Below are 10,706 nucleotides of genomic sequence, written 5' to 3'. Positions count from 1 at the left end.
TGCAGCTTGAATACTTGAGGGATTTATTCACACTTAGAGTCTCCAGGGTTAACAATTTAAACAAGTGACATCTCTGCTTCACTGAAAAGGAATCTGAGATCTCACGGTCTATCATATTAACATTCTTTCTATACTTTATGTATTTGTCTGTTTGTGGCTTTCCATAGAGGGAATTGAAGCAGCTTATACAAATATAGGCTCTGCTTAAGAATAAAATAAACTGAAATGAGTTTGAGGAAAGAAAAAAAATATGGCTAAGAAAATATAGGCTGGGTACAGTGGATTATGCCTGTAATCCTAGCACTTTGGGAGGCTGAGGCGGGAGAATTACTTGAGGCCAGGAGTTTGAGACCAGCCTGGACAACATAGTGAGACCTTGTCTCTAGAACAAACAAAAAATTAAAATTTGCTGGGCATGGTAGCGTGTGCATGTAGTCCCAGCTACTCAAGAAACTGAAATGGGAGGATGGCTTGAGCCCAAGAGGCCATGGCTGCAGTGAGCTATAGTCACACCACTGCACTGCAGCCTGGGAGACAGAGTGAGACCCTGTCTCAAAAAATAAGTAAAAAAGAAAATATGATGGTTTATTAGATAGATATATGTATATGCATATTTGAATATGTGTGTGTGTGTGTGTGTATACACATACATACATACCCAATAGCCCAATTCACTTGCAAGCGGTAGAGGATTAAAAAAGACTAAGCCTCCTCACAGCCAGTGCAAAGACAAGTCATTGCTACCTGGTGATTGGCGTTTGGCTTATAGTCAGCAGCCTGTGCTGGGCTAGAGAGAAGGGGTGGAAAGCAAGCTTGGCTTATAGCCAGTGCTGTGTATGCAGCCATATAGTGAATGCCTTCATGTGCACCCTGAACTCTGAATATTCACTTTTAAAGCATCCATCTGTCATCCATCTAGTGAGCTCAGGAGAGTGGCTGCTTAACTTCTGGGGTGAGTAATTCATCTACAGATTCACCTACCCCAAGCAAAGTGGGTAATATTTAAATTCAAAGCCTGCATTTGCTCTACAGAAACCACTTGCAGAGTCGGCTGCCTTGGTAATGTATTGCCCTAGGCAACTGCTTCTTCTGACTCTGTTCTTTTCCCAGCTGGAGTCATTGTTCCGACTTATTTGTATGAGTTAATGCTTCTTGGGTACCCAGAAACCTATTCCCAGAGCTCACTCATTAGTCAAGTTGTTTTTTTTCACTAATCAATTATGTTCTCTTTAAACTAGCTAATCTGAAGAAAAACAAGTTAACTAATTTGGAGAAGGGTGTTTAAATCATTGTAATATAATGTTTTCATGAAAAGTGCTTCTGTGAATGAGAGTCAGGTTGTGTACACGCATGATCCAAGAGGTCTTGGAATTTGAAGACTGAGTCCTTAGCTTGTGTTCCCACCTAAACATTTTCCATTTTCTTTCTTTCTTTCTTTTTCTTTTCTTTCCTTTTTTTTTTTTTGAAACAAAGTCTTGCTCTGTCACCCAGCCTGGAGTGCTGTGGCGAGATCTCGGCTTACTGCAGCATACACCTCCCAAGCTCAAGCTATCCTACTACCTCAGAGTCCTGAGTAGCTGGGACTACAGGTGTGCACCACCACACCAGGCTAATTTTTTTTATTTTTTGTAGAGATAAGGTCCCACTATGTTGCCCAGGCTGGTCTTGAACTCCTGGGCACAAGCAGTTCTCCTGCCTCAACCTCCCAAAGTGCCGGGAATACAGGTGTGAGCCAACACACCCAGCCCTCACCTAGACTTTCTTCCCTCTTCACGTGTTCTTCTTTGACAGCAGTGTCACATAAACCACTTCTGCCCGTGTTGAAAGAAGAAACTGTGAAATGCCAGGACAATAGGTGTGCAGGGGGTGGTGAGCTTGACATACAGGAAATAGTCAAAGAATGGGCAGCTTGATTCAGCAGTGTGTATAATCATTACTTTGTGATCATTTTTATAGTCACCATCTGCTTACTAATAATGTTTTTAAAACAGGACCTTAATTCAACCTCTACAGATTGCTTGTGTTAAATTATTTGGTCTATCTCACAACTGGTGAGAACTTTTCAAAGAAAATTTTTTAATTCATTTATACAGACTTGAATGTTTAAATTAGATGAACATATCATCACTTTTATTTTAGTCACAGTTTCCTTCTCTTGTTTTGATGTGCTGTTTGACTTTTTGCCTTGCCAACCCAGATTCAACTGTCTTCAAAATATCTTCAGCTATCATTTAAAAAATCAGCTTTCTTTTGTTTAGATAATTCTGCAACATGAAGAATTAAAACAATATTATCTAGTTGTGCTGTTGACTCTTGTGCAATCTTCAGGAAGCTAAAACATTTTCATGTGGCTGCTTAGGTTTTAGAGCAAGGTTCCCATAAGCATATGCTCTTTTTTGGAGAATGATGATAATTCTGTCTGTTTTTCTTTCCTATTCTTCGTGATATAGAAAATATAAGCTGTACAGAGGATATAAATTACTAAGAGTCTATATGCCTTTAAAAATGCATCTCCTAGTCAAAAGATTTGTATAATTTTTGTTGAACAGTACAGTTTAGGAAAAGAAACTATAAATCTATAAAACTGATATCTATCAAAATATTTTCTATGGGTTCTAATTTTTTCTTGTCCATCTGTTGCCACAAACTTACAAATGAGAAATAGCAATTATTATGAAAACACAAAAACCAAAGAGTGCTTCCTTCCAGTTTTGGAATAGGTTATATTATTTTGTATGTCTTCATCTAAGGATGTAAAATATCATTGGAAACCTCAATGACTCTATGAAGTAGATAATTTTACATTGTTTTACAGATAAAGATAATGACATATTAAGAAGTTAATTAAGTCCTGGGATCGTATGGTCACACCCAAAGATGGATTTTAAAGTTCAAATTCAAGGATCAGAAGTACAATTGGCCACCAAACCACTTAAATAGGAATTTCCAGATTCTGACACCAAGGCTACATTTGACCTAAGGATCTGAAGGTTGACTGGCCAAAATTTTTCTCTATCTCTCCTCTCTTCCCTCCATTTAATCAAATACATTGTAGAATGAAAAATAGGTTTTGTAGCTGTCTTGCTCTCCCAAAACTTTCATCTGTAAAACAGAGATTATAATACTAATGCTTATCTCATAGAGTCATTTTGAGGAGGAAATAATAACATGTAAAGACTTTATTATACGCCCAGGAACATACTAAGTACTGGACAGTCAGCCCTCCATATCCCCACGTCTGCATCCAAGGACTCAAGCAACCTCGAGTAGAAAATATTCAAAAAAATACAAATAAAAATGCAATATAACCCTATTTACATTTTATTAGGTATTATAAGATTACTTATAATTTAGAGATGATTTAAAGTATATGGGAAGATGTACATAGGTTATATGCAAACACTATGCCATTTTATAAAAGGAACTTTAGCATCTTGGATTTTGGTATCCAGGAGGGGGTGCTGGAACCAATCCCCATGGATACTAAGAGATCACTAGAAATGTTAACTACTATTATCATGATGATCAGCAAATAAAAGAATGAAGTGAAGGGCGTCAAAACCTCTTGCTTGCAGAAGGTTAAAAGAGTGCTTGCTGGCTGGTCGGTGTGGGGATGCATGCTTATAGTACCAGCTACTCAGGGGGCTAAGGCAGGAGGATTGCTTGAGCCCAGAAATTTGAGGCCAGCCTGGGCAACATAGTGAGAAAGTGTCTACTTTTTTTCCCAAAAGGCTGGAAGGAAGAGAAGACTCTTCCGTAGACATACAAACCTTGCAGCAGAAATTCTATCAATACTATTATTTTTATCTATCTACCTCTTACCTAGCTAATATCTGTATATCAATTATCTATTATTAGCTATTTTCTATCTGTTGTTATTATTGTTTATTACCCTACTATCCAAGAATAAAGTTTTTATCCTGTAATTGTCCCACTTACCCATGGCCAATTGACGAGGACCAAAGACTTTATCACAGGGATAACAGAAGAAGCACTGAAGTGGTAGCCAGCGACCACTTATGAAATTGCCAATATTTGATGTCATTTTAACTAAATAAGCATCAATTTCGTATGATTCAGCCTAATAGACCTTGAATCCAGATACCTCCAGGCAAAGGATTCAAAACCAAAGCAGACAGTCTATTTTCTACTGTTTCTTCTCACTTACTTCCAAAACGTGAAACAACCATAGAGTAAAAAACAATAGAATAGGAAATAGTGATTCACCAGAGCTGTTGGAAGTTTAGAAAGTATTGATATAATTAATTCAATACAATTTCAGTTGGTTGCTTTTCCATTTTCAAAGGCCATTTTAGATGTAGGAAATGACATTTTCTAAATATAAAATATAAGTAAGTATCACTTTTTAAAAAAAATTATAGCTATTTCTAGCATGAAAGCCCATTCTCTCTCTCTCTCTCTCTCTCTCTCTGTCTCTCTCTCTGTTGTTAAGACAGGGTCTCACTCTGTCACCCAGGCTGGAGTGCAGTGGCCCGATCATAGCCCACTGCAGCCTCAATCACCTGGGCTCAAGAGATCCTCCCACCTCAGAGTTCCAAGTAGCTGGGACCACAAGCCCGTGCCACCACATCTGGCTATTTTTTCTTTTTAATTTGTTGTAGACACAGGATCTCACTATGTTGCTCAGCCTGGTCCATTGTCTCTAAATGGGATCCAGATATGTGAACAGTTTATCGTAGATCAGCTTTACTTTTACGGGACAAGGTTATTTTTAAATAAAATTCTCTGCTGCCTTAGACTATATATTCTTGTTATGTGTTAAATATCTCTATTTTTGAAGAGAATTTTAACAAGATAATTTTATACCTCCTTCTCGCTGTTTTCTGCTTCCTTAATTGGTCACCTAGCTAATGGAGCTTTCTATTTGAAACATTGCAGCTTCCCTGTCAAGGAGACGGAGTCAACATGCTGTAATTATAGCTGTCTTCAAGGGTTGGATTATTATTCTGTCGATCTGACTTTCATATAAATGGAGCAGCTACCTATTGTAGTGTATGTGCACTGTTCACCCAAACGGAGTAAACTCAGCCTACTAATGACATGACGTGCCCTCCAACACACAGTTACATTTCACGGCAGTTCAGAGGTTTTCCAATGTAACATCTGTAATACAATTTTCCCTGCCAAAGTTTTACAAATCGCACATTCTGGCAAATGATCAACGATACCGAATCAACACTATTATTCACAGCTGGATCTCCTCAGGAAGATAAGTTGGAATATTAATCTGAAGTTTTCTGAAAAGCTCCCATGGTACCTTTGCTGAAGAGATGTTAAATTAAACAGCTCCTGATATGGAACCAGCGGTTTGAACTATAACTGAGTTAGATAACTTAATAGGGGAAGGCTATGATGTCATGATGCAGGAAATGACTAAACATTTTTTTTTTTTTTGAGACGGAGTCTCACTCTGTCACCAGGCTGGAGTGCAGTGGTGCCATCTTGGCTCACTGCAACCTCCAACTCCCTGGTTCAAGCGATTCTCCTGCCTCAGCCTCCCGAGTAGCTGGGATTACAGGCACGCGCCACCATGCCCAGCTAATTTTTGTATTTTCAGTAGAGACAGGGTTTCATCATGTTGGCCAGGATGGTCTGGATCTCTTGACCTTATGGTCTGCCCGCCTCCCAAAGTACTGAGATTATAGGCATGAGCCACCTCGCGATGACTAAATATTACCTTGCAGTATTCCTGGATTTAGGGAGGGAGTGTTAATGGCATTGTGTGGGCACTGATGGTAACCCAGGTCAGTGATACTTTAAAGGGACCATTACTTTGTCCTTTCTAAAGTTTCAGGCATTAAAAATGTTAACTTGTGGCTGGGCATGGTGGCTCACACCTGTAATACCAGAACCTTGGGAGGCCAAAGCAGGAGGATCACTTGAGCCTGGGAGTTCAAGACAAAGCCTGGGCATCGTGGTGAAATCCTGTCTCTACAAAAAATACAAAAATTATCCAGGAGTGGTGGCATGCACCCCTGTAGTCCCAAGCTGAGAAGTGGGAAGATCCCTTGAGCCTAGAAGGTTGAGCTACGGTGAGCCATGATGCTGCCACTGCACATCAGCCTAGGTGACAGAGCAAGACCTAGTCTCAAATAATAAAATAAAATAAAATAAAATAAAATAAATAAAATAAAATAAGATAAAAAACTATTAACTTGTCCAAGATCCTGTTTCACAGCAGTCATTGATGAGACAAATGAAACATTTTGGGACACCTTAAAAAAATCCCATCAGTGTGGCAGAGCTAGTTTTATTATCTCACTTCCCAAAAAGCCATGAGACCTCATCAGCCATGGTAGAATCTGTGTAAAGCTGAAGGAATTTGGCCCTTTAATGATGCACAAAGATGTACGCATGGATTTTGCAAGTTCCTACTTTCATCTTTATAAATGCTGGGTTTCATCCATGTTTTAACTGACTGGAGTTTTAAACAAAATAAATACTGATACCATAGTATGTAATTTCAGAGACTTTTTTAAGTACAAAAATGTATTTGGGCTATGTGCTGCAATTGATCTTTCACAATATGAGAAGTCCAGGCCCCAGCTGACCTGGGAGTTAAGAATGATTTTTTACATTTTTAAAGCATTGTAGAAAAGGAATAAGAATCAGCAGAGACCATTTGTGGCTAGCAAAGCTTAAAATATTTCCTAAACGATCCTTTGCAAAAAAAGTTTGCCCACTCCTGTAGTCAGCAGCTCCCCTACTGTGCGCGGTCTATGTGCCATCTCAGACTAGCAAAGGTGAGTAAAACCATCCCTGCCCCTAATCAATTTACAATCTGCATCCTTAGGGCAAGAGCCTAGTAAGCAAAAGGCAAAATAAGATGGCACCAGATAAGGGCTTCAAAGGAAGAGAGACCAGGTTTGGTGGGGAAATAGGGGGTGGCTTCTTAGCAGGTTTTCTTTAGATGAACCTTGAAGATAAAAAGAGATTTTGATGAATAAGGGTGGGTGAGATGCAGAGGGTGTCAGCGCTGTGTCCTGGAACCAGTGAGTGATTCCATTTCAGAAGCATCCGGGGAGGCTAGAGGGTAGATTCTAAGGCCGGAAAGAGAGGAGATGGTCCTAGGCTGGAGACCATCATGAGGAGTGTATATAGAGGGAGAGAGGGGAGATTCCTGCACTTAGAGGCCAAAAGGACAACAATTTGCACTTTTACTTTGGTGTTGGAAAGAACCGTAGTCTCATATGGTTACACGGAAGTGTTTTATGATAATCAGTGAAAAATGAGGAAAATAGTCTCTTAGGCTGAGCACCTAGGAAATGAGTGGCTCTTGGCTGTAAGTCAATGAACAACATTAATATATTCAGTTACCAAGTCATCATTAACACATAAAGCACTGTAGGGTTTCAATCTATTCATCAGAATTCTTGAAAGTCCTATTTTAAGGCAGTTCAAACAGAGGCGAGGCAGCTGAACTTGGTGAGGTTGCCAGGAACACCGAGTTCTGCCTCCGAATTTGCTCCTGACTCAGTGCCTGACCTTCGGCAAGCACTCGATGTCTCACTATCTCAGTTTCCTCAGCCATAAAATGGGGATAACAGACCTTAGCCACCTCATAGGAGTGTCATAAATATCTGCAAAAACCTTTCAAGATAAGTGCTCCTGGAAACGGACAAAGTAGGGAGGGTTCTTTTTCAATCGTCTAGGCGGGAAAACGAGGTTATCAAAGTTAAAATAGGAGACTACTTTGTGAAACAGAAATGATTGTGGATGAATGATGCAAAGCCTGCAGATGATTAAAGGTACCCATAGTCTACCAGTTAAAATCTCCGTCAGGATTTTCTAAATTCACGTCAGGACATCTTCTTTGTTGTTGTTTAAGCATGGAAGAGAACATTAAAAATCAGACAGGACCACCTTAGAGAATATGGTCTCACATATCTGTTCTATCTGCTTTTTTGAAGCTTAGAATATTCTGCTCAATTCTCTGGGTATTATTCAGTTATAAAGGTGCAGAGGGAAGCACCTCCTTCTGCACTTTCTTTACTCTGTAGATTTTCCTAATCTGTCCTAGAGAGGGACTGTGGCAGGGTCTGCAGACAGAAGGGCTGCCTCGTAGCCAGCCATCTTTGTATGACCACTGCCATTGGCCGTTGGTGGCCGAGGAAGACACTAAAGTCTCTCGAGAAAGCTGAAGACCCAACCCTGAGATGTACCCACACTGCACCTGGAGCAGACAATTGGGCTAGAAGACAAGTTCTGCTCTGTTCTGGAAAGTGTGAGTGGTAAAATATTTATTAGGATCCTGCTGAGAACACTTGCCATTTTAACCTTCTCTCTCTCTCTCCTTTTCTTTCTTAAATAATTTTTTACCTTACAGTTGTCCAGAGAGGAAAGACAGGCCAAAATAGTTCAGTATGCTGTTTTACTGGGAGGACAACAGCTTAAGCCACAAAGCCCTGAGTTTGACCCTAGAACTCTGTGGCTACTGATGACTCATCTTGAAAATTATCAGATTGAATCTTCTCTACTGGTTTGATAACAACTGATGAGTGGAAAAAGAACGCCAGTCAAATGCGCATGCTTAATAAGCAGCCTCCTTATTCCCCTCTGCAGATTTATGCTTGGATCATCTACACTTCCCCACTTCCCTGTATGTTGAAGAAGATACGCTATCCATGAAATCTTTGTGGACTGCTTGATTAAAAAGTGGATAAACTGTCTTCAGGCCCTTGGAGTATGATGTCTGTGTGAAGAGGGGAAGGAGGCAGAAGTAGCAGTCAGTGGTGGCTGAAGTAGGAGAAAGTGCTTGCTAATGAAATCTTGATTTTTTCTGTGGCTTTTCTGTGCAATTGGGTGGCTAAGTAGGAAAGCCATTGGAACTTCACTATATCAGTTCTGCCTTTCTTGTTTTTTGGAACTCCAGTTCACCAAGGCTCCCTGCCACTCTATCCATCTATAACTTTTCATCACTTTTTCCTCAAAGTAAGAAGTGTGTCCCAGAAAATGTGCCTTTGTGACTCAGCAACATTTCAAATCCATCTGAGCCTTCCCAGCGTTCCAAAAGAAATACTGATTTGAATTCAGCTGCTTAAAAAACCAGTCTCCAAGCAGGCAGCTTGAAACTTCCTTGCAGCAATAGTTTAGACACTGGAGGGGAAATTGGTTTGTTTTAATTGTTTTAATTTTTTAGTTAATTCATTTGCCACCTGATTATATACGATCTTTTGAGCCCAATACTCTGCTAAATTAACCTTGACTTTCTTTCTCTCTTTCTCTCTCTTTCTCTCTTTCTTCCTTTCTTTCTTTCTTTTTGACAGAGCCTTGCTCTGTCGCCCAGGCTGGAATGCAGTGGCACAGTCTCAGCTCACTGCAAACTCCGCCTCCAAAGTTCAAGCAATTCTCCTGCCTCAGCCTCCTGAGTAGCTGGGATTACACGTGCCTGCCACCATGCTCGGCTAATTTTTGTATTTTTAGTAGAGATGGAGTTTCGCCCTCTTGGCCAAGCTGGTCTCGAACTCCTGACCTCAACCTTGGCCTCTCAAAGTGCTGAGATTACAAGCATGAGCCACCGTGCCTGGTCTTACCTTGATTTTTTTTTTTTTTGAGACAGAGTCTCACTCTGTTGTTCAGGCTGGAGTGTAGTGGTTCGATCTTGGCTCACTGCAACCTCCATCTCCCAGGTTCAAGAGATTCTCCTGCCTCAGCCTCCCAAGTAGCTGGGACTACAGGTGTGGGCCACCACACTTAGCTAATTTTTTGTATGTTTACTAGAGACGGGGTTTCACCATGTTGGGCCGGCTGGTCTTGAACTCCTGACCTCAGGTGATTCACCTGCCTCGGCCTCCCAAAATTCACACACCCGGCTCCTACCTTTGATTTTTAAGTCAAGAGGGAAAAAGTCGAAATTTCTATTCAGTTAAATTATATACCTTTGGACATTGAATCACTTTTAGTATAACAGTAAAAATCATGTATGAATCACCCACAATTTCACTCCAACAGGAAAGTGTGTATATGTGCACAAAAACATTAGATTGTTCACACCAGTGCTATTCATAATAGTCAAAAACTGAAAACAACTCAAACATCCATCAACTGTATGTATAAATAAATCATGATATATTCACACCATGGAACATAACAGTGACAATAAATGAACCACTGCTACACGCAATGGATATGAATTTCACAAACAGAATGCTGAGCAACAGAAGCCAAACACAGAAGGATACACATTTATGAATCCATTTGTATGAAGTTCATAAATAGACAAAATTAGTCAGTGGAGATCATTCTCATAGAAGTCTGAAGAGTAGTTGTCTTTAGGGAGGGGGATATAGTGGCTGAAGTGGGTATAAGGGGTTTCTGGGGTTTGGTGATGGTACACCAGCATATTCACTTTGAAAATTCATTGAGCTGGGCAATAATGATTTTTCAAACTTTTATATATGTATGATATGCTTCAATAAAGCTTTGCTTAAAAACACGCATAGTCATTGCTATGGTGTGAATGTTTGTGTCCCCCCGTTCACCAAATTCATATGTTGAAATCCTAACCCCCAAGGTGATGATATTAGGAGTTGAGGCCTTTGGTGATGATTAGGTCACGAAGGTGGGGCTCTCATGAATGAGATTCGTGCCCTTATGAAATAGGCCAAGGGAGCTGGTTCACCCCTTCTGCCACGTGAGGACACAGTGAAAAGATGGCCATCTATGAACCAGTAAATGGGTTCTCA

At 40.2% G+C, this 10,706-nt stretch overlaps 1 long non-coding RNA gene across 1 annotated transcript; it reads left to right on the top strand.

Moving 5' to 3' along the window:
- Positions 1-826: 826 nt before the first annotated feature.
- Positions 827-10,455, top strand: LOC116466685 (uncharacterized). The gene is made up of 3 exons (XR_004247635.1): positions 827-952; positions 6,608-6,764; positions 8,348-10,455. It is a non-coding gene; the product is annotated as an uncharacterized LOC116466685 (long non-coding RNA).
- The last annotated feature ends 251 nt before the right edge of the window (positions 10,456-10,706 follow it).

Source organism: Hylobates moloch, unplaced genomic scaffold, assembly GCF_009828535.3.
Source record: "Hylobates moloch isolate HMO894 unplaced genomic scaffold, HMol_V3 SCAFFOLD_4, whole genome shotgun sequence".
NCBI classification, from domain to species: domain Eukaryota; kingdom Metazoa; phylum Chordata; class Mammalia; order Primates; family Hylobatidae; genus Hylobates; species Hylobates moloch.
Note: the sequence above shows the minus strand (reverse complement) of the source record. Positions and strands in the feature narration are given on the sequence as shown.